Consider the following 21,030-nt stretch of genomic DNA (forward strand, 5'->3'; position numbering starts at 1 on the left):
AGAATAATTCATTTTGTGTATGATATTCCTTATTTATAGCCAAAGCAGGGAATATACTTCAGCTTCTAAACATTTACAATCTCTAATCCATTTTTTTTTCAACATGAGTAATTTACATATCCAAGTCCAAACTGAATGAAAACTACGTTTTGATTTACTAAAATCTCATTATTCTTCTAATTGCAATAGGCACGAGATTGTACAGTAGCAAATCCCTCCAATTTCCACTAACTTCACTGAATACCACACCTTAACTTTATACAGGATAAAGATATTTAAGGAATTCTATATTGTTTGACAGTTCTAAGATACAGTTTTGCTTTTGCAAACTGTATTCCAACTGCTGTTTTCAACATCACCTCATGCTACACAAAAATCACAATGCAACCTTTTCATTTCCACTGGATACATGCAATATTATTATTAGTTACTAAAATTAATTGTGGGACACTGTCATGATCTTTAGAAAGGTTAAAAAATCCTTCGTTGCCCTTTAACTGAAGTCGTTTCAAGTGCAAAAACGCCAGAATCAAAGCACAGCAATAGAGAAAAGGAGAGGAAACAGAACTAATCTTATTAAGGAATGAAAAATAGATCCTTTACCATAATGAGAATGGTTCCTACAAATGGTGTTTATTGTGTGCTTAACAAAATAAATATTAATAGAACTTAGCAAAGTAATGCCTTAGATCCAAGCTTATAGCATCATATCCTTTCAATAGTTATGCTTGTTGGTTTTGTCCTTTTCTTCATTCCTGTCATTGATTATCCTTTGACCTAGTCCTCCCTCCACCTCTGACCATCATTCATCACACATGGTCTTATACTGCAAATCATCTACCCAAAAGAGAAACCAGTGCATTCTTCAGCCAGTGATCAAATTCCAAGTACTCAATGAAACAAGTCTAAAATACAAAAGATTTTTCAGTTCATTTTATAACTTGCCTGCTGTCATTACCCCAGCATCCCAGAATTAACATTTTTCATTCCCACTTCTAGATTATTTATTTCCTAATGCCTTCCATTGCTCTCTTAAGACATGTTTTAGATCTGGTTATCCCACAGTTATTCCAAGTATTTTAGCTAGGCACGACATTGAGACTGAGGTTTACCTAAGTCATTAACTGAAAGCCAGGAGAAAAAAACAAAACCAAACAAAATAAAGACCAAAACCAAAAACCAAAAAACCCAACCAAACAAACAAAAAAACCCCCAAAATCAAGACAGCTTTTTTCTGTAACCAACAGCAAAGAAAGAAAAGCGTGTTTGCTTTCCTCACTCCCATCTTTACAGTCTCTCTGGTCTTAGCATCAAAATCAAGTTGTTCCTTTTGCTCTTCCCTTGCTATTTCTTCCCCCACCAAAAATCAAAACCTGATGTCATCTAGATCAACTTCGCAATGAGAACCACAGTGCTGGGAGAATGGCTACCTGAGCACAGAAACACAGAGCTCAAAGCCTTAAACCTGGGCTAATCCTTCAGGAGAACGGGTCCATTCTCTCAGAGGAAAAATGGCAACCTGAACTGCATTAAAAAATGCAGGTTTTTGATCCCTCTTCAAGTGCACAGCACACAATATTTTGCTCTGCACATAGCTGTTTAAGCAGTCCATCATCAAGGCTTTCTAGCCTTTACTAGAAAGTGTCATTAACACGGGGGTTGGGACATTAAATGTCAGCTTTTACCATTAACTCATTTTAAAGGCATGTTCTCTTTCCATTTAAATCTGCACTGCACCTTCAGTTTGATTTTGGCAAGCAAGACAGAGTCACAAGACAAGAAAGATCAACCCAAAACTTCCAAAAGTGAATGTGACCTCTGAAGATTGCATCCTGTTTTACCAGCTGCTTCATCAACATCTGTGCACCTTGGAGTAGCCTGAGACATAGCAAAGGACACACTTACTGCTAATTTTGATTCTTTTATAGTAAAAATTCTTTAAGAGATTTCAGGGAAGAAAAGAGCAAGTACCAAACAGTCTATAAAGGTTTCACTGGTATTATGATACAGCACATTAATAGCTTTAATGTGAAGAAAAAAAAATTACATGTGGGCTAATAAAAAGCCTTCTTTTAATTCCCTCTGTAACACCTCCCCACGACTTGACCATCTGTACATTGATATATGAGTAAAAACACTCGAATGTGTGGTGCCAAGGGACTTGTAGATTCACAGAAGCTGACTACAACAGCACCACGTTGAGAACACCCCCTGCACAACCTTCAGCTCTGCACAAGAAGCCAAAATTAGCACTTCCCCCCTCAGCTGCTTCAGAGTCGTGCTGACTTCACCAGCCAAAGAGTAATTTCATAAAACATCTGTCTGACCTAAAACAAAACTTGCAAAGAAACAAGGATAGGTTGAAGGTAAGGCAACTTGGGAAGATCTTTCCTCTGTAAAGATGCTACTGCACATCCACTCAGCTCAAAATACACCAACTCTTTAGGCATTTTTCTTTCACTCCTCAGTATTTTACTTGAATAAGCTACATATACTCTTATGAAAATGGTGCAAAGATTATAGATGTGTACAGGATATATATACAACATTGTTTCTAGTACAAAATTCATAGCTTCAGATTTTTTCTAAATTCAAATTCATGGCTTAGAAATTTGCTTTGTAGGGAAACCGTATCACATTCTTCTAGAAATCAAATTTCCTTGGGAAATAAAAGGAGAAAGAACTTGAAAAACTATTTAAGAATATCTTAAGTTGCTCTAAATCAGGAACTATAGTAATTTTTTTGGTCTTGACTCACAGCAAAATGATTTTAACTAGGAAAACAGTCTCTGCAAACTTGAACTGAGCGTTTCACCAATGCAAGTAATGAGAGATGGTTGCTGTGAAGTGAATATTTCACCTCGGGATGTGTTTTGCAATCCAGCAAACCATAAGCTGTCAGGAGCATCTCATCTCAGTGACTTCCCTGAATAGTCCTCACAGGATTTCTGACTCAGTCAGAATATGGTAAGGAGTATGGCCAAGCAGAGAAACCTCTTGATAACGTTTGTTTTTAAAGGAGGGGCAGAGTGGCATTTTTACATCTTTGCACAATAGTCCTATTTTTGCTGGGCCCAAGTTACCCTACATTGCACAGAATTTCTGATGTTAGGGTTGAAATTAGAACGGCAAATCCTAAACACCAAGGATGCAGTGTGTCCTTAAAGAGAAACATCAAAAGCTAGTACACTTTGTGCCAAGTTAAAGGTTTTGAGTACAAAGATGTAACAACAGAAAAGTTCATGCATGCTTATATGAAAAAATATGAAGTGTATCTGCAACCTAGGGCTTGGAAATTATTCATTAAAATAAGAAGGCCCAAGCCCTTAGATACTGTTTTGACTTTCTTCTTATTTTGATCTTAATGTGAAACAATTTACAACATCAAAATGTTGTTATATTTCAGAAGTTTTGTTTTAATTGTAATGCCGAATTATATAATAATTATAATTTGCTTTTCAAATCATCTTTGAGAAGAAAGGAATAATAAAATTATCCTAGTAAAACCACTAGGGGATTATTGTTGCACTGGAATATCAAAGAACTTCGGATGCATTGAAGATTTATTGTCGCACAAAACATCGAAGTGTTAATGATCTTAATCTGAAACTGGGTGTTCTTCCTTTGATTAGGCACTATACATCAGTATGACAGTCTTAATACTTTCTGGTTAGACTGATAAATGCAACAGATTTTGTTACGTTACTCAGTATGCCTGCAAGTTAATATAGAAATAAAACTATTTCCTTATAAATTTTAGATTATGCAGAGGTAAGCACAGTACAGCTGTTGCCTTATTTTGCAGTGCACACTGTATTATGAAATGGATTAAGCAACTTCCCACCCCCCAAACAGGAAAAATTATGGGAGTTTTTCCTCTGAGCTGATGTTCCTCCTAACAAATGCTTCAGTTCAAACTGATCAAGGCATTTAACATTTGAATGAGCTTACTAATTTAAGCAACAGTACTATGCTTACAGCCAGGAGCATACACACCTCACCTAACTGACTGAGCAAGGGGGACCTGCAAGTCCACAATTATTCTGGAATTTTCACTCTGTGGCTTACGAGTACCTCCATCTCATGTTTATTAGCAAGACTCAAACACAGCAAGAACAATCACATATTTCCTAAGATAATGAGCCCTTGTTAATTCTTCATTTATCCTTACTAAGAAAACCTAAGAAACCAAGCTTTATATTGCAAATGGATAACAGAAAAGAGCAAAAATTTTTCCTAAGAGTCATATGGGAATAAAATAACTACATCCATTTCAAATTATTTCATGCATACCAAACCTTGCAAAGCAGGCATGCAAACATTCATGCCTAGGCACAAAGTATTTCTGCTGAGAAATGCAATCTTTCACTTGCACATCGCTGTAAGTTAATATAAATCTTTCAAAAGATTCCTCAGTATTTTTCATTTTTCAAACCCGAATTTAAATAACATCCATCAAGAATTCACATAAGCAGAACAAGCACAGCAACAACAAATGAAAAAACGACTCTCTGAAGCAGACAGTTTAATGCCCAGCACGCAAGACAACACAAACAAAACTAAAAGCAATGGCTCAAAATAGGCACTGTTTTTTCTCTTTTCATCAAAAGCTGATTATAACCCCTCTAAGAAACCAGCATGATCTCCACAGGCTTCACTGTCCTATATGAGGAAGATACAGTGGCATTTATTTGTTGGATTCACACAGTGGGTGTGTGACCCGCTCGAGCAGGGTGTGGAGGGCAGAGCTGGGCACACATACAGCTCCTGCCCAAGGTGCACAACAAACAAACACTGCTGCTGTTGCAGGACCACCTTCCCTACACAATTTTTCCTATAGGTGATCTCATGCCGTGCAATTTGTAACAAGAAACTGAGAGAATCCAGGAATCAGGTGGCTCCAGAGAATGCTCGCTGATTTACAAGGTTAATTTCCCACAGCGGCATCCAGACAGGTTAGTGAACTATGAAGCATTTTCCTTTCAGTAATGGAATGGAATAACATGCTGACAGAACAGACTGAAAATACTTAATTTCTCCCTCTTACATAAGAATATTTAATGTGACTTCTAAATGACCCAGCTGAGAGAGGCATTCTTTCCTTAGATAAAATACATGACAGAGAAGAAAAAAAATATCTTTTGAAACAACTCTCCCTAAATTATATGGGCTTTGCAGGATATTCCATGACCAGAATGAAATCTAAGTAAACAAAGGAGGATGCCAAATTTCAGATTCCTAAGGTTCATGAAGTTGAATTCTACAGCTCATGATGACCACAGTGGTTTCAGAGAGAGGATGACAATGTTTGATGTTGGCCAAGAGTCCACAGGAGATGATGATGCTACTGAGTGATGAACAACACACACCTCTGAGTTTCCCTGTCATTCTGAACAGAATTCCTGACTGTACAATCATGCAGCAGAAAGACAGCCAGGAACCAAAGAAAATTCCCAAACAACCCCACAGAGAAGCCCCCCACCAGCTCTGCACTGCTTTCATCAAGAGGTATCAGACCACAGCTTTTTTAATGACATGCTCTTCACAACAGTACTCCATACATGAAATTTCATGTGAATAGCTGCACTGAACATGCTGGAATTACAGAAGAAATTTCCAGCTGCAGTAGAAAATTAGACATTTGATGGAACTGAGCAACTGAAAGTGTTTGTTATAAATATCTACAAGTATTTTTATAAGAGTCCAGCATCACTCTATCCTGCATCTAAGCAAACAAATATTTAGCATAACCTGCTCAACTCTGCAGCATAACACTAATGACAAGATTTCTTTTAAAGGTAATTTGTATTATTATCACTCTGATAATAACACATTACTGTCATTAACTGCAACTCATGAAAAATAAAAATACACTGCTTAACATGAATATTGCTTTCTGTTGGTTTAAAGGAGGAGGCTGACTGTCATTCTGCTCCAAGAGAAGCATACAAGGCTTGGCATGAAAACCCCTTTGGTTTATATTTTCGAGAAATCACCATTTCCCCCTGGCCTTGGTCAGAACTTCTTTTAGATTCCCTAAATGCCACCAAAAGCAGGAGACATTGGCTCTACAGTTGGCCTGTTCAGGAAGGTATGAGGGATTTTCCAGATAACACATTCAAATAGTCTCTGGTGAGTACACTAGGATTTATGACAACAATTAATACAAACTGAATCAAAAAGGAAGATAAAATGTTTTAAGTTTAGATATTATTGCAAATTCTGGTTTTTAAGATCAGAATTTTTCCAAGAATGCTCAGTCATTCTCCTGCAGCAACAGTCTTTTGAGCTGTCAGTGTGAATTGTCCACGGTTCATCCTGAAATTAAAGAAAATCCCTGGCAGCAAAAGTGAAGAGTCAGCCAAAACCTATCCATTTCACTCACTGCCAACTTGCTCTCAATCTCTCCATTACTCTCTGGAAGCTCCTCTACCAACTTTCCTTTCTTTTCCTATGTTAAGGGACAGAGGGATGGCTCTTCATACTTTTGGAGCATCTTCAGAGAAAATTTTAATAGAAGTACCCGTGTTTTATTATTTCCTCAATCTCATATTACATAAAACTATCTAAAACAGCCTCTCCTTTGGAATAAATTTGATGCCACCACTGATACGCCCATTGCACTTTACTACTATCTGAATAGGACCGAATGTTAAGTGATCTTGTTTTATTGTTCTAATATAATACCGAGAAGAAAGAAAAGTCAGTTAAAAAGCTTATTGCTGAAAAATGAATTTCTTATGAATTCTCTCTAAGTGAATAGAGAGACAGATTGCAGCTTCCTTATGAAGGAGGTTACTGGGGAACTGGCTTCTCTAATTCACACTCTCAAATAAATCCATTCTGACAAATGCTTTAAAACACATGTGAAAACCTTCTTTTAGTGTTAAAAGAAATAAAAAATACATTAGGAGAAAGGAAATTTCCCTACATGAAGACTCCACACAGTACTTCAAGAGACACTTCAAGTGCAGCCATATGCCTATGAAAACTGGATTTACACAATCTCCTGTCACTAGAATTCGTTTATTGACAGCACAAAGTACCCAGTAACTGCAGGGTCATCTTGCACTAGCATGCAGCTTCCCTCCCGCCTACAGAAAAGGTGTTTGTTTGCTGCTATTTCAGGAGTCCTGTTCACCCTGACCTACAGCGCCCTGTTTTTTATGGTAGATACAAAGCATACTGGAAGATGGAGGAAATCGAGTCCCCTCTACCAACAAGTAGACTAAAACCAAGCTTAACTCTGCCAGCTTTTCTGTTGGTAATTACACCAGGTTACAAAATTGCTGTTACAAAAAACATGATCAAACTTCAAGGAACCACACCAAAGATCTGAGGGATTCTAAAGTAAAGTTAAACAAATGTTTTCAGCCCACTACACAGACACTCATTTCTAATACAGTAAAAATACAGGACTGATGTGAATATTTTAAGAAATCATGGACTAAGCCAGCCTGAACTCTAATACAGGTAGAATCACCATTTTTTTCAGGACAATAAAGCTTGGAACTTGCATACACAACAAAATCCTTCTCCGCACGATTTACTGGCAGAAATCATCCACAAAGTTGGCCAAAAGAAAATTTTGAACCCTTTCACCTTACATATGCAGTACAAAACATTACCTGCTGCACTACAGAGAAGCAAGTCTTTTAAGAGAGTCACCTGTACCATGCAAAGTCACAGTAAAATATGACACATTTTTTCCAACTCAGTATTTATGCAGAGGGCAGAGTGTACAGGGAAGGGGAGAAAAGAATCATTATTTAATTGCAAAGCATTGCTAGAAGAAAAGCAGGTTAAGGCAGCAAAAAAGCCAAATGCCAGTAACTTTAGCTGAACAATAGTAACTAGAGACAATTGCCACAACAATTCCACATGGCTAGAATTAAGATTTGTGACAGCTCAGAGCTAAAGGAGGCACAACTTATGACTAGTTTCTTGCTATGATCAGAACAACTGCAAAAACAGAACCAGAGACACAGATTCTTGTAATGAAGACACTGAGAAACTACACTGATAATAAATCAGAGTTCCTCCCTGCAGTTATCAAATGGGATATCACTTCAGAAGCCTGATAACCTACACAACACAGTCTGGCTGCCAGGCTCACAAGAGATGATGCGAGCTTTGGGCTAGAAAATAAATATCCATTACCATGACCTTTCTACTGCACGTTACTAAGACTTGCTCCTATCTGGAATCCAAATATCTTGCAGATAAGTAACTTGCACTTTCATTGTAAGGTCCACAACTACCTGGAAAACCATTTACTGCATCTCTAGCGTAAATGTTATCTTTCTCACAACTGAAAGTTAATTACAAATTATGGATTCAGCCCAGAATGATTCACATTTCCCCTGGGGGTTAAGGAACAGAACCAGATCATTGCACACAATCACAGCCATAATGCAAAATAAATCTGTAAGTCTCTTAAACAATTGTTGCTTAAAACTCTTTAAATGAGTCTGTTCTGTGGCTCAGAAATTAAGAGGAAAATGACAAATGCAATCACTTGCAGTGCATCCGAGCCCTGAATGACCTCATGACACAAGTCAAGCCTGTCTAGGCCCAACACCATCTTCCGAGAACATTTCATTAAAGCTGAAAGAACACTTATTTCTACCTACAAGAACCCTAAAGAAATCATTTCAGGAAAAAAGCTGTCATTAGTACCAGAACATGTCTCAAATACCTGCTATGTCATTTAGAAACTGCATTGCACCATGACAGCAACTTATTTCTAGAACACTCTTTTTGACAGATACAATGCTATTGCACTAAAAATAACGTGGGTCAAACAATGAGGAAAGGAGGATATTCTAACACAGACATGGCTTACTGCATTTGTACAATGTTTCAGCAACATCTAGAAAGAAAAAAAACCTTGTTTTAAGGCCTGACTGCAAGTTAAAAGTTTTGCATTCTGGTTGGGTCACAGGGTACGAGTAACTCACCCACCATCACAGGCCTGGTGACAGAAGGGCTTTCCTGGTGGCAGAAGGGCTTCCCTGGCGCAGCTGATCCTCCAGAGCCTCCTGCGGCCTCCCCCTGCCCTCAGGCACGAGGCTGCTCTGCCCAGGGCCGTGCCCAGCACTGCACACTGACCCCAAACACACCAGGAGCCCACTGGGGCCACAGCAACCGCCTGGCGCCCCCAACACTCCATGGACAGCAGCCCATTATGACCACAGCAACAGCCTGGCACCCAAACATTCCCACCACTGCTGTCTCCTGGGAAACAGATGCAGAACCCAGGAATATGATTACCCCTATTAGCAGTACCACGACACAGGCTACCATTGCTACCAGTGATAAAAATTCAACCAAAATCCCATCCATTTCATTCTGCTGCCAACCCTCTCTGATTTAGCTAAGAGAATCATCTACATTTCCTCCAAAGATCTGATCTACTTCATAAACCATTTATTTCCAATTTCAATCCAAACAACTTGCATATAAATATTTTACCATTTCCCTAAATAATATCCACATTTACCTGGAAACCATTTACTGCATCTCTACTATAAATATTACGTTATTCAACTTCATTACAAATTTATCTCAAATTTAGAGTCCAATTTAGGTCAAAGTTTTCAGCCTTCCTAAAGTACAGTTCCATTTTTAACCTGTATTTCCATCTTCTATCAATACATAGTAAAAGCAAGTACACAATGCATTCAGTTCCCCTTAATTTTTTAAGCCAAAACTAAAAATAAGAACAAACCCAAACTTCAACCTGGTCACTGTCACAGATATGCTCTCAGACATACTTTCTCCATTTTTGGACCATTACCTCACTCTTCCTGATACTCTTCATATTGTTTTCAAAATCTTTGCACAGTGATTTGACCATTTAACTGAGACTTCAGCAGCACAGGAACCAGCTTTAGGCAACCCCTGGACAAAGAAGTTAATACTCATAAGCCTATTAAACCTGCCCATTTTTCCTAGAGTTCAAAAGCTCAGACTGTGGGGGGTTCTGCAACAAACGCAACCTGCACGCCCAGAACCTGACGGGCACGTTCAGTTCGAGTCGCCTGTGAGGACACCCACGGCCCTTTCTCCTTCATGAGGGAAGCACCGCACTAGAGGAGTAGAGGAGCGCCCCTCTCCATGACGCCCTTCCCGCCAGCGAACACCGCACGCCCTCATGCGACATCACACGGCTCGCCCCACCAGTCAGCACCCAGAAACACGGAAGCAGAGGATTGCTTTCTTCCAAAGTGATTTCTCATTTCCCGGGCTAGGAGACACACTTGTGCTGCTGTGGTAGCTTCTCTGCTTCTGCAGAGCACAGACAGCACACGCGGCTGCCGCGCCAAGCCACAAGAAAGAGCCGGCAAGAGCACTAGATCTGACGAAAAAGAGATTTCTCGCTTCCCGGGCTAGGAGATGCACTTGCGCTGCTGCAGGAGCTTCTCTGGTTGCGATATAAAGGAGAAAAGAACCTACACAGAAAAATGCAGTGTTTGATTTCATAATGTATGTCCTGAAGTCTCCACTGTGATCCAATCCCAAAACATTCCTGCAGTGTCAAGTCAACAGCTGGAGAGCAATTGTTTGGGTTTTGGGTTTTTTTATTAGATTTAAGAGGGAAAATTTAAGGGAGATGCTCGATAAGCTTCTAAGACTCCAAACCACCCAAAGAAGGTAATAAGAACACGGCAAAAAACTGTCTGTTTTTCACTAAACAGGATTAAACTACTATGGGAGACTTTTTTAGGCAAGTCACTATTAGGCAGAGCGGCAGTACCATAAATTAACAGCCCTGTTGTTCAATTCACTTTTGGAAGAAATTCCAGTTCTGAGCTAACTGAGTCAGTTGGAAGTCATCAAAAACTGTGGATTGCTGCAGAGGAGAAGAGTTTTTCCTACCCCTTACCTAGTACCAAGGAAAGTAAGGTCTCCCCAACAAGATATTCAGAGATTACTGCTGTGAAATGAGTCTTCTTTGCAAGGAAGGAAGCTGCTGTTAGAGCTCCTAGGGTCATTCTAAAAACCTCAGACAAAAAACTCACAGTCAATTCTAAAGAAGCCACCAGTAGAAATACCAAACTCATTTGAAGCATCATGCAGTGCCTGGGTAAGTAGGAAAGAAAAATGGAGAAAGAGTAAATTATTACCCGTTGAAAACTAGAGCAAGCAAGATGCACAAGTTGACCACACCTAAAAAAGGCACTGCTTCTAAATGGGGACAGATCTTAAAACAATAATCCTGAGTTTATGCACCTGAGAATTCCAAGATTTGAAGAACCGACTAAAGAAAACCAAACAAACAGCAATAACAACAAAAAGAAACAAGGATTAAAAACTTGCCTGTCAATAGAAATACCTGTTTTATAGGAGTTTTTAGTTTTGGTTTCAAAGATTTGACTTACTCCCAAATGAAGAGTCCACAGCAGCCTTCATCCAGAAAGAATCTCCAGGACTAGCCTTGCAAACATTTAACCAGAAGCAGGCTTCTGAAAGCCCAGCTACAGTAGCTCAAAACAGCAGCTAATTCACTCTAACCATTACCTTTTCCATCTTCCTGTACACAGATACAACATAAAGGCACAGCCTAAAGCCTTTTACTGCATCTTCCCCTTGCCAAAAGTTTCGGCTGCCCCAGCTTAGGACAAATTGAGAAAGAGACAAGAGAAAGCAGCTAAATCCTAAGGAAAGTGCACAGCCCTTCCCTGCTCTTAAACTCAGGCTCTTGATTGGCTTTAGCTGTAGACAAAGTCAAAATATGCCTTAAGTGCCTTAAGCAAAGAAGAGACTCTATTGGTTGACAGAAAAGCCCTCAAGTCCAGTTCAAAGTTCAGTAGCATTGCCTTTTAGAAAGTTAACTAATTCCTAGACATAATATAAACATAACAGAGCATTGCTAACATTGCTAGACACAATAGGTAGGCTGTAGGCCTAGGCCTCCTGTAAGAAATAACCCCATTGTCACACAACTGTCTTACACCAGGATAGGTGCAAAAAGACAGGAATTCACTTTCCTATTTATCTTCCAGATTATGTCTGTCCTGATTAACTGTTAGAAACATATAGAAAGAGGTGCAAGTACAAAACCTAGAATATTAGATGTATTTATACAGACTTCCACTGTCATTTCCAGAAACACCTTCTCTCAAGAACTTCACTCTCTTTTCCAATTTCTAGAATAAAAGAGACAGTATTCCTAGGACACTAATTAATTTTCAGCTGAATCTGATTAGTGCAGCTGCTGGACTGCAGAGCCTTGTCTTGCACAAGTTACAACTGAAAGCACAAAATACTGGATGGGAGAATAAAATGCCTCCTTTGGTTTTTCCTCCATTCAAAGGTATGGATGTGTCACCCAGAACACTTTGCCACTAGCTCACCTCTACTAACGTCTTGATACAGATCTACAACAATTTCTGCAGGCCAATGATACGTGAGCTAATTTATAAATAATGAATCAAATTAAAATACATTCAGGTAATAAACGTGCACATTTACATAGAAAACATTTGCTGAAAAACACTAAACACTAGCAACAAAATTGTATTTTCTCATTTTTTGACAGTATCTGGATCAAAGAAAATACACACCATGACTAAGCTCTTGAGTTTGAAGGCTAAAATGGATTTGACAGTAAGGGCCCATGACACCTGGCACTTGTTTAGTCTTGAAATCTCTAACCAGATGCAATCTCTGTTGGCTAACTTCTTCACTATTAGAAATTAGCAGAACTCCTGCACTGCCACAGTGACTGCAACATGTTCATGGTTTGTTGGGACCTAAAATCTCTCCACTTTTTTTTTCCTTCTCATTATATTCATGGCTTTTCCTCCCCAAATCTTCAATTTTTTCCCCCTCATTAGAAGAAAATTCCTTCTGTCCTAAAATCTGGGGGATGTTTTGAATGGTTAGATTCCAAGGGGGGGTGGAAATTTCTCTCCTACCAAAATTCAGAAAATAGTTTTCTGATTCTTTTGCACTGCCCGTAACTTCACTGTTATTGATTAGTCAGAATCCTCACAGCAAAGGTTAATTTAACAAGGATGCAGAGAGCAGAACTGCATTTTCACTGCCTAGACTAGAAAAGAACTGAATTTTCCTGGGTATCACAATTGGATACCGCTGACAGAGGCTGCCTTAAACTGGCTTTATTATCAAAACAGAAAGAGGGAGAATGACAGCAGGAAAACGGGAGAAAAATCAGAACATGCTGAACTCAATGGAAACAGAGAGTGCAGTTAAGATCAGCTCCCTGGCTAGAGGTACTGAGGGACAGATGTCTGTATTTGGCTGATCAGAATGAAAGAAATCAGCATAAGGGGCAAAATGTCTAAAAGTGGAATGGATGTAAGAGCAGAATTCTTTGCATTACAGGCATCCATTGAAGGCTATGAAGGCACTCTTTCTTTCTATCATTACTTCACCTTATAATCTCAGCTGATATAAAGCAAAGTGCTATAATTAAAAATGAATTCATTTATTCTGAACACATTCCTTCCTTCATCTTTGTCTTTAACTTTGCTCTTAAAAGCTTTAACACATTTTTTTCATTTGACATTAAGCTTCCATTTCTTCCCTCCAGAGTTATGGCACTTCCCCATGTGATGCAGAGGTATGTTCAAGTCAGTGCACGTTCTGAGACTGCAAATCACAGAATGCAATGCTCTGAGCAATGCTTTCCCTGAGACTTTGCTCTTGCATGTGCACCAGAAAGCTTCCAGGGGCCATTTTTGCCATTGAATACCAAAAAAGGTTACTACTATGATAGGGGGGAAAAAAAAGTCAATTATTACCCAACAGACAACATCAAATGCACAACACAGCATCACATCATGGAATGATGATCACAACTTGTGTGGGACAACTGTCAAAGCAAAGACTTGACCGAAAAATTCAGTACAGTTCGTACTGAATTTCAAACTTCAAGGAATATTTTGTTCTTTAAAAGACACATTAAAAAGGAAAGAATTCGGTAGCTACAAAGACAAAATTATAGAATTGTCACTGAATAATGACTTTCCTTGGGTATTTTCTTCTAGCTTTTAGATTTTTATCTTTTTTAAGAAATAGATTGAAATAAAATTTAAAACCTCCTCAAATACCGCTGAAATCCAGTACCTAAATATTTAGATATACCTGTGCCGTTCCACATAAAAAGTTGTTCAAATTCACTTGCTACTATAATTGAGTTACATCATGCTTCATCAAATGTTGCAGTCGCTTCAAAAACTTTTTTATTTCATTTTAGAAGCATTGAAACAGAATCCCTGTTGTACAAAAATTTGGGGTTCACTTTCATGCAGAGGATCCAATACGAAGATGGAAAAGTAGAAAATTAGCATATTAAATCAACTACTTTGCAGAGTGATTGCACAATGCACTAGAGGATCAAGTTCCTTTCAACAATTCATTTTCAATTTTGTGACAAATCATGATATACAATTCCTTTTCTATCACGTTTTGATTTCAATCTACCTACATGCACGGAGAAATATTCTTGCTAGGAGTATGTAGGAACAAGGTTTAGATCTTCATATCAGTATAGGAATAATTTGATGCCTGCCTTCACTAGAGGAGAAAATGCCTATGTTTGCGATAGTGATGGCAAACAATGTGCTTTTGTGGAAAATTCTTGCCGTCTGGAAAGGTGTTAAATGAACACTTTGTTAGGTTATTGGTTTGTTTTGCTGATAGCCAGAGCACTTCTTTTCTATCTTTGGCATTTATTGTTCTTTGCAAATTGCTTTCCTCAGCCGCTATAGCAATACAATTTAACACTACTTCAAGCATATCCTCACTTGGAACTGGAAAACACTGACAAAGAAATGCATCAATTAATCATCACAAATTTACTCAAAGTCATTAGGATGGAACTTACTCTCCTATATCAGGGTTCAGTTGTCTGCTAGGAATACAGCAAGTAAAATTTAGCACAAACAACTTTAAATGTTTATCTTTTGCTCAATAACCATCTTCAGGCCAGATGACACACTGTTAACATGCTAAGTCGGCCATTGTATTGACTACAAAAAAGAAGAATTAGATACACTTCTACAGATTTGACCTGTATTTGCACACACTAGTCAATGTTTTCTACTGAAAAGAAGAAACTCTAGGGGAAAAAAACCTATTAAGGTAAAATTAATAACTTAGATAAAAACCAAGTTAGGATAGATGGGACACATACCAAAGTTTTTCACATGGGCAGATCTATTACTCAGCACTTCAGACCTGAATGTGAGCTTTGACCCAGCACAGCTTGGAAGAACACCACGCCAAAATTGAGATCTCAAGCCGAAGAACAACCAGATAGATTTTCGTTCTTTATTTTCTGTACAGAGGGCAGAAAGTATGCTGCTTTACCATTTTCCCTCATGGAGAAGCACGGTTATTTAGCTCTTTGCACAGTGATACAACTTCAACAGCCACACCTTACCCAGGCACTTAATTTTAAGGACACCATTTATCTAATTGGAACCAAACAAATATCAGCACATTTCAGCTTCAATGGTTACATAAATCCTTTGTTACAAGCTGAGAGTTTCTGCAATGAAGTGGACAAGCAAGAAAGGAATAATGAATGGAAGTTTACAACTATTCCTCTGCAGATTTAGTCCAACAGAAGTTGCAAGAGCTGGATTTAGTTTTCCACCCCACCCGTCACATTTTTCACTCAATTATGCAAGGAATTCTCACGTCTTGAATCTTAGTGTAATAAATCAGATTTGCAGTTTGATTCCAGTAAGTGGTTTCAAATAGAATAAATTCTATCACAATTAACAGAATTCATGGAATTCGGTGTGTATTCCATCTAAATTTATCTGTCTGTGCATAGGTATTCTCATCTCAAGGGATTCACAAGAACATCAGACTCATGCTTCACATACAATTCTTTGTTTTATTGTTGCACTAAAAACACGTGCCATTTAGAGTTGCAGCTTCTGTACATTCAGGATTTAGAATAGATGATGTTCTCCTTCAATGACAAGTAATCTTTTTCTAGTCCTGTTTCCTACTCTAAAGTGAAAAAGCTCTAAAATACAGTTGGACCAATAAAACCCAATGATACAATACCTACTGCATGTTTCCAGCTGGAGTAGTATATGCAATTATCAGGAGTAAAAATATCTAGAATTCAACTATGTAATATTCTTATATGTATATCAGTATATAAATACAAGGTGTCTTACATATCTCTTTAAAATAAGACTAAAATTGTTGCATGTTCTAAAAAAATACTTCCAGACAGCCAAAATTTAAAAAGTTTTACAATTAAAAATGGGGTTTTATGAAATTATTTTACATCCTTTTTAATTATAGTCTGAAATGGTATAGCATTTACTTTGAGAAGAAGAACAATCTGCAAAGTAGCTAAAGTAATTTTTTATCTGTCACTAAATAGAAGATGAACCATTCCAATCTCCCTGGAAAAAAAGCATACCTTCTGGCAAAGTTCTCACTCTGCTCTATTCCTCTTTGTGCTGTGAAATACATGAGGAAGTAGAACAGGACAAGAAATTAAAAAACAAACCACACTACTTTGTATTTTCAATTTCTTGCTCACTCTTGTATCTGTATAATCCATACCGTGATTTTATCAAAAACCTAAACTCAAAATACTTGTAACAAAGATGAAGCAAAAAAAAAAAAATCATCAACTACTTCCCTGAAATAAATTCTGAAATAGTTTGGGAGAGATTAATAGTTCTTAAAAAAACCATATTCACTAGCATGACTTTGAGGAGCTAAATAACAGGCCTATAAACAGTCTGCAATTTTTCAATACAAAATATCGTTATATCTTTCAAAAAAAATCTAATGTGCCAAGTCTTATTAGTATTAGAAACATATTGCTCATAAAATAAGAATTGCTCTTTTGATTATGAATTTTTTGGCACCAAGATAATAAACACTGATTAACCAATTCTACCTGAGATATTCGATTTTTTTCCCCTAAAGCAATTTCTCGCTTCCCAGGCTAGGAGACCCTCTTGCAATGCTGCAGTAGCTTCTCTGGTTGCGCAGAGCCCAGAAAGCACACGGGGCTGCTGTTCCAAGCAAAGCTACAAGAAACAGCCTCAGAGAGCACAGGATCTGCCGAAAAAGCGAATTCTTGCTTCCTGGACGAGGAGATGCAGTTGCCATGCTGCGGTAGCTTCCCTGCTTGTGGAGAGCCCAAAAACCGCGCGGGGCTCCTGGTCCAAGCAAAGCTACAGAAAGAACCTCCGAGAGCACTGAGATCCACCTAAAGCAGTTTCTTGCTTCCGGGCTAGGAGACTGTCTTGGTTTTGATAGACAGGTATTTGCCAGGGAAGATTGGAGTCTCTCTTAGAATGTGGAGATTCAATCCAACGTGGAATATGATGAAATACATTACAAAGACAAGAACCTTACACACGTTTATAGCAGCACATCAGCTACAGAGCACTACAAACATTTTGAAGGAAAGGAACTAAGGTCTCCCAGTGGCAGCAAGCACCATTTGTTTCCTTTACAACAGAAGGTGCTTCTAAACCAGGACTACAACAAAAACCCCACACATTCAAGGACCTTCCCGAGCTCTGTTCATTTGCCCAAGCAAGCATGAGTTAGAATCGTGCAACTCCCTAATGCCCTATTATCAAGGGTCAGCAAGGGAGAAGAACCCAGTTCAGGCTCCCCCAGCCCATCTCCAGGTTTCTCTATAAGCCCTCCAAGGGGCTACCTGCTCCCACTGCAGAACAGAACCAGCACCCAGCCAGCAGCTCCTCAGTCCTGGCAGGTCAGCGGCACTTCCAGGAGCACACCAGGCTGGCAGCAAACTGCCCAAAGGGCACTCAGCCCTAGACCCTTCAAACCCTCCAAAGTAGCTTGGCCAGGGGGCAGGGTCAGCACCAAAGACACAGACACCAACCTCAGGAGCTCAGGGTCTTTGGAGACAGCTCAGAGCAGCCAAGAACCTCCCAAGGAGAAGCTCAGCAATGCTCCCCAGCACTGCTACCCAAGGTGACCTACAGGGACTGAGATCCAGCACCAGGGACCCTGAGCCTTACCCCCAGCAGCTGGGAATCCCCTGTCACAACCCAGCCCTGGAGAGCCCCCCCAGAACTGGCAATTCCCGCGGGTGCGTCCGCCCGCAGGCCAAGAGGCTCCGGCTGTGCCGGGACAGGGCCCAGGTCGGGCAAATGCTGCAATAAACAGGCGCACACAACTCCCACGGTGGGAACAGCTGGGCTCAGCCTCCTCCTGCGTCGCACCAAAGCCGGGCCAGGGCTTCAGGAGCAATGCAGGAGCTGCCTTTGGCCCCGCTCCTCCCAACAAGGCCACAGGACTCATCTCAGGGCCCTGTCCGGCCTCTGAACACAGAAAGGTCAAGCCATGTTTCACTAATGAGCACGGACCTAGCCCAGAACACTAACGATCCTGGCTACCGCACTGCCGACAGGATACAAACACAACATCTGAGTTGAAGGCTCACCCAGAGGTCAGCTTTGCCTCAAGACTCTGCTTCAGGCCTCAGGCCTTCAGGAAGTCCCAAGCTGCTTGAACCTCTGCGCAAAGCCTGCTCCCATCTCCTGTGGAACCTCACAGATCAGGCAGCACTTCCTCGGCCCACTCCTGAGGCTATTTAGCCTGTCAGCAAAGAGCAGGGGCTGACCTGGTAATGACAGAAGGCAGGGAGGGGAAAGGACCCTTTTGCTTCCATCCAGAAAGCCAAAGGCCGTCAAAAAACCCTCTGGTGAACACCTGAGCAGCACCAGGAGATGAAAGGCCTGGCACTCCTGACTCCCAGAGCTCCCAGGCCTGCCTTGCCCCTCACCTTCAGCCCCCGTCTTGGACAGCAAGGCAATCCCAGGGACAGAAATCCAGGCTCCTGCTGCTCCTGGACGGAGGCACCCAACAGCTCTGTGCTGGCTCAACATGGCAGCAAAATCAGGATGCTGCTCTTCCTTGGGCAAAACTCCAGCCACTAAAAAGCTGGAACGCAGGACAACCCTGCCTCTCCACCGGGGCACTTGGATCCAGCCCTACTGACACATGGACATTTGAGACAGGAATCCATAACCCTCCGTGAAATCACAGCACAGCCTCCAGGTGTTTTCCTGTTCGTGTCCTCACTTACCTGGCATAGGCTTCTTCCAAGGCTTTGCAGACACTTTGCCTCTAGCCAAAAAGATTAACATCGCCTTCTTTCCAGCTTTCAAGAAGTCACAGCAAGTCATCCTGGTCCAATGTTCCACATCAGATTCTCCCATAAGAAGATAGATATTTTTCCATTCAGATCCTTTCTCAAGCTATCAAGAAAACCAGGACCCCACATGCACTCCCAGAAATTCTCTCAGCACCATTTGCTGCTTCTCTCTCTGCCAGGGCACCAACAAGTCCTGGGTTGCTTCTTGTTCCATGCTGGCCAGTGACCTTGAGCGATAAAAGAAGGCACCAGTATTGCTGCTAATTTTACAGCCACAGGCTTTCAGCTTCGCACAGGTTAAAAGCAGAAGCAGACACTCCTCCCCCTGCTGGAGCTGATGGGTCCATTCCCCGCTCTGCTCTCACAAACCCTTCAGTCCCGCTGCCAAACCCAGCACTGCTGCAGATCTGCAACACAACAGCACTTTATCCACGGGGGGCTGCCCCAAACACACATTTCCCATCACGGGTCCAGAGCAGCCCCAGCGCTTATTTTACATCTCCCCAAGCACGGCCAAGGTCCCCCCCAGGTGCACAGGAACATCAAATCCTCACGGTGTACCAAGAGCACCAACAGGTTCAACCCATTCAGGCAACAACTGCTCCAGTTCACTGCCGGGCACTGGCACTGCTCGGTGTGGGAGGATCCACTGAGCTCCTGGGTATACTGAAGGACAAAACATTTCCCATCATGTATCCAGACCAGTTTATTCACGGGGCTGCTCCAAACACACATTTCCCAGCAAGTAACCGGAGTAATCCAAGTGCTGATTCTACCTCTCCCCAAGCGCGCCTAAAACCCCATGCACACAGGAACACCACATTCCCACAGGGTGGCAAAAGAAACTGGAATAGACTTCATCCATTATTCCTCAGACAACAATTAATCCAATTAACCACCGTGCACTTGCAGTACTTGGTTTGAAGGGTCAATACACCTTCTGTACATGCTGAGCTACAGAGCATAAACACAAAAATGAATCTTGCTCTGTAAATAAAACCAAACAGAAAGAATAACCATAAGAAAATTCCATAGACAAGGAAACTCTTGCATGCCTTTAAGCATATCTCCTGAGAACTCAAATAGCCATTTACAACAGGAAGTATTCCCAAGCCAGACAAAAGCCCCGAACACTGGACCTAGTACACAAAGTTTCCAGTACAAAACCTTCATGCTTCATGACAAAGCTAAGACAAGGAAAAAAGCTCCTCCAGACAAAACAAGTTAAACACTCTCTACCCCCACGATAAAAGTCCCCAAAACATACCCCCAAACCAAAAGCAAACAAAGCAACCCAAACAAACCCCAGCTGCCCTGAGTGCCATTTATCATTCAGCCCCTTCCCAGACTGGGGACACCTAAGGGAGGTCTCACACACCTTTTCCAACTCTTCTGCCCCTGCTTCCCTGCCCCTCAGGCACCACTGCCCTGCCCAGGGCTGAGGCAACCTAAATATTATGGAACAAAAAACTTAAACTAGCAGAAATAACTCACACTACTCAAAAGCTGTCTCTGCTTCCAATAAGTAGCCCTTTGAAACATGATAGCACTTTCCACAGAAATTCTATAATTGAAGTCACTCCATAAACCAGCCAAGAAAGCAAACCTCACAAGGTTGTTTCTTCCTACCATGTTCTTCCTAGTGAAAGGCTAATTAAAACCTTCACTACCAGACACCAGCCAGGCCCACATGTCACGGGAGATTAAAGGGGGAAAAAAAAGACAGGAAAACTTTGGTACCTTCCCTAAACAACACACCCCAAGAGTACACGTCCTCCCCCCCCCCCCCCCCAACACCTGCAAACACATCAAGGCTTAGCATAGCTTTGATTTATAGGAGAACTTACCAAGAAAATTCTATAGCACAGCACAAAACTCCC

The 21,030-nt window shown here is 40.6% G+C and overlaps 1 long non-coding RNA gene across 3 annotated transcripts in view; it reads right to left on the reverse strand.

The window, feature by feature from the left end:
• The window catches only part of LOC136305007 (uncharacterized), a 32,143-nt gene that overhangs the window by 10,767 nt on the left and 346 nt on the right, over positions 1-21,030 (reverse strand). The gene's annotated exons all lie outside the window — the stretch shown is intronic.

Source organism: Chamaea fasciata, unplaced genomic scaffold, assembly GCF_029207755.1.
Source record: "Chamaea fasciata isolate MVZ Bird 193981 ecotype frontalis unplaced genomic scaffold, bChaFas1.0.hap1 SCAF_244, whole genome shotgun sequence".
NCBI lineage: Eukaryota > Metazoa > Chordata > Aves > Passeriformes > Sylviidae > Chamaea > Chamaea fasciata.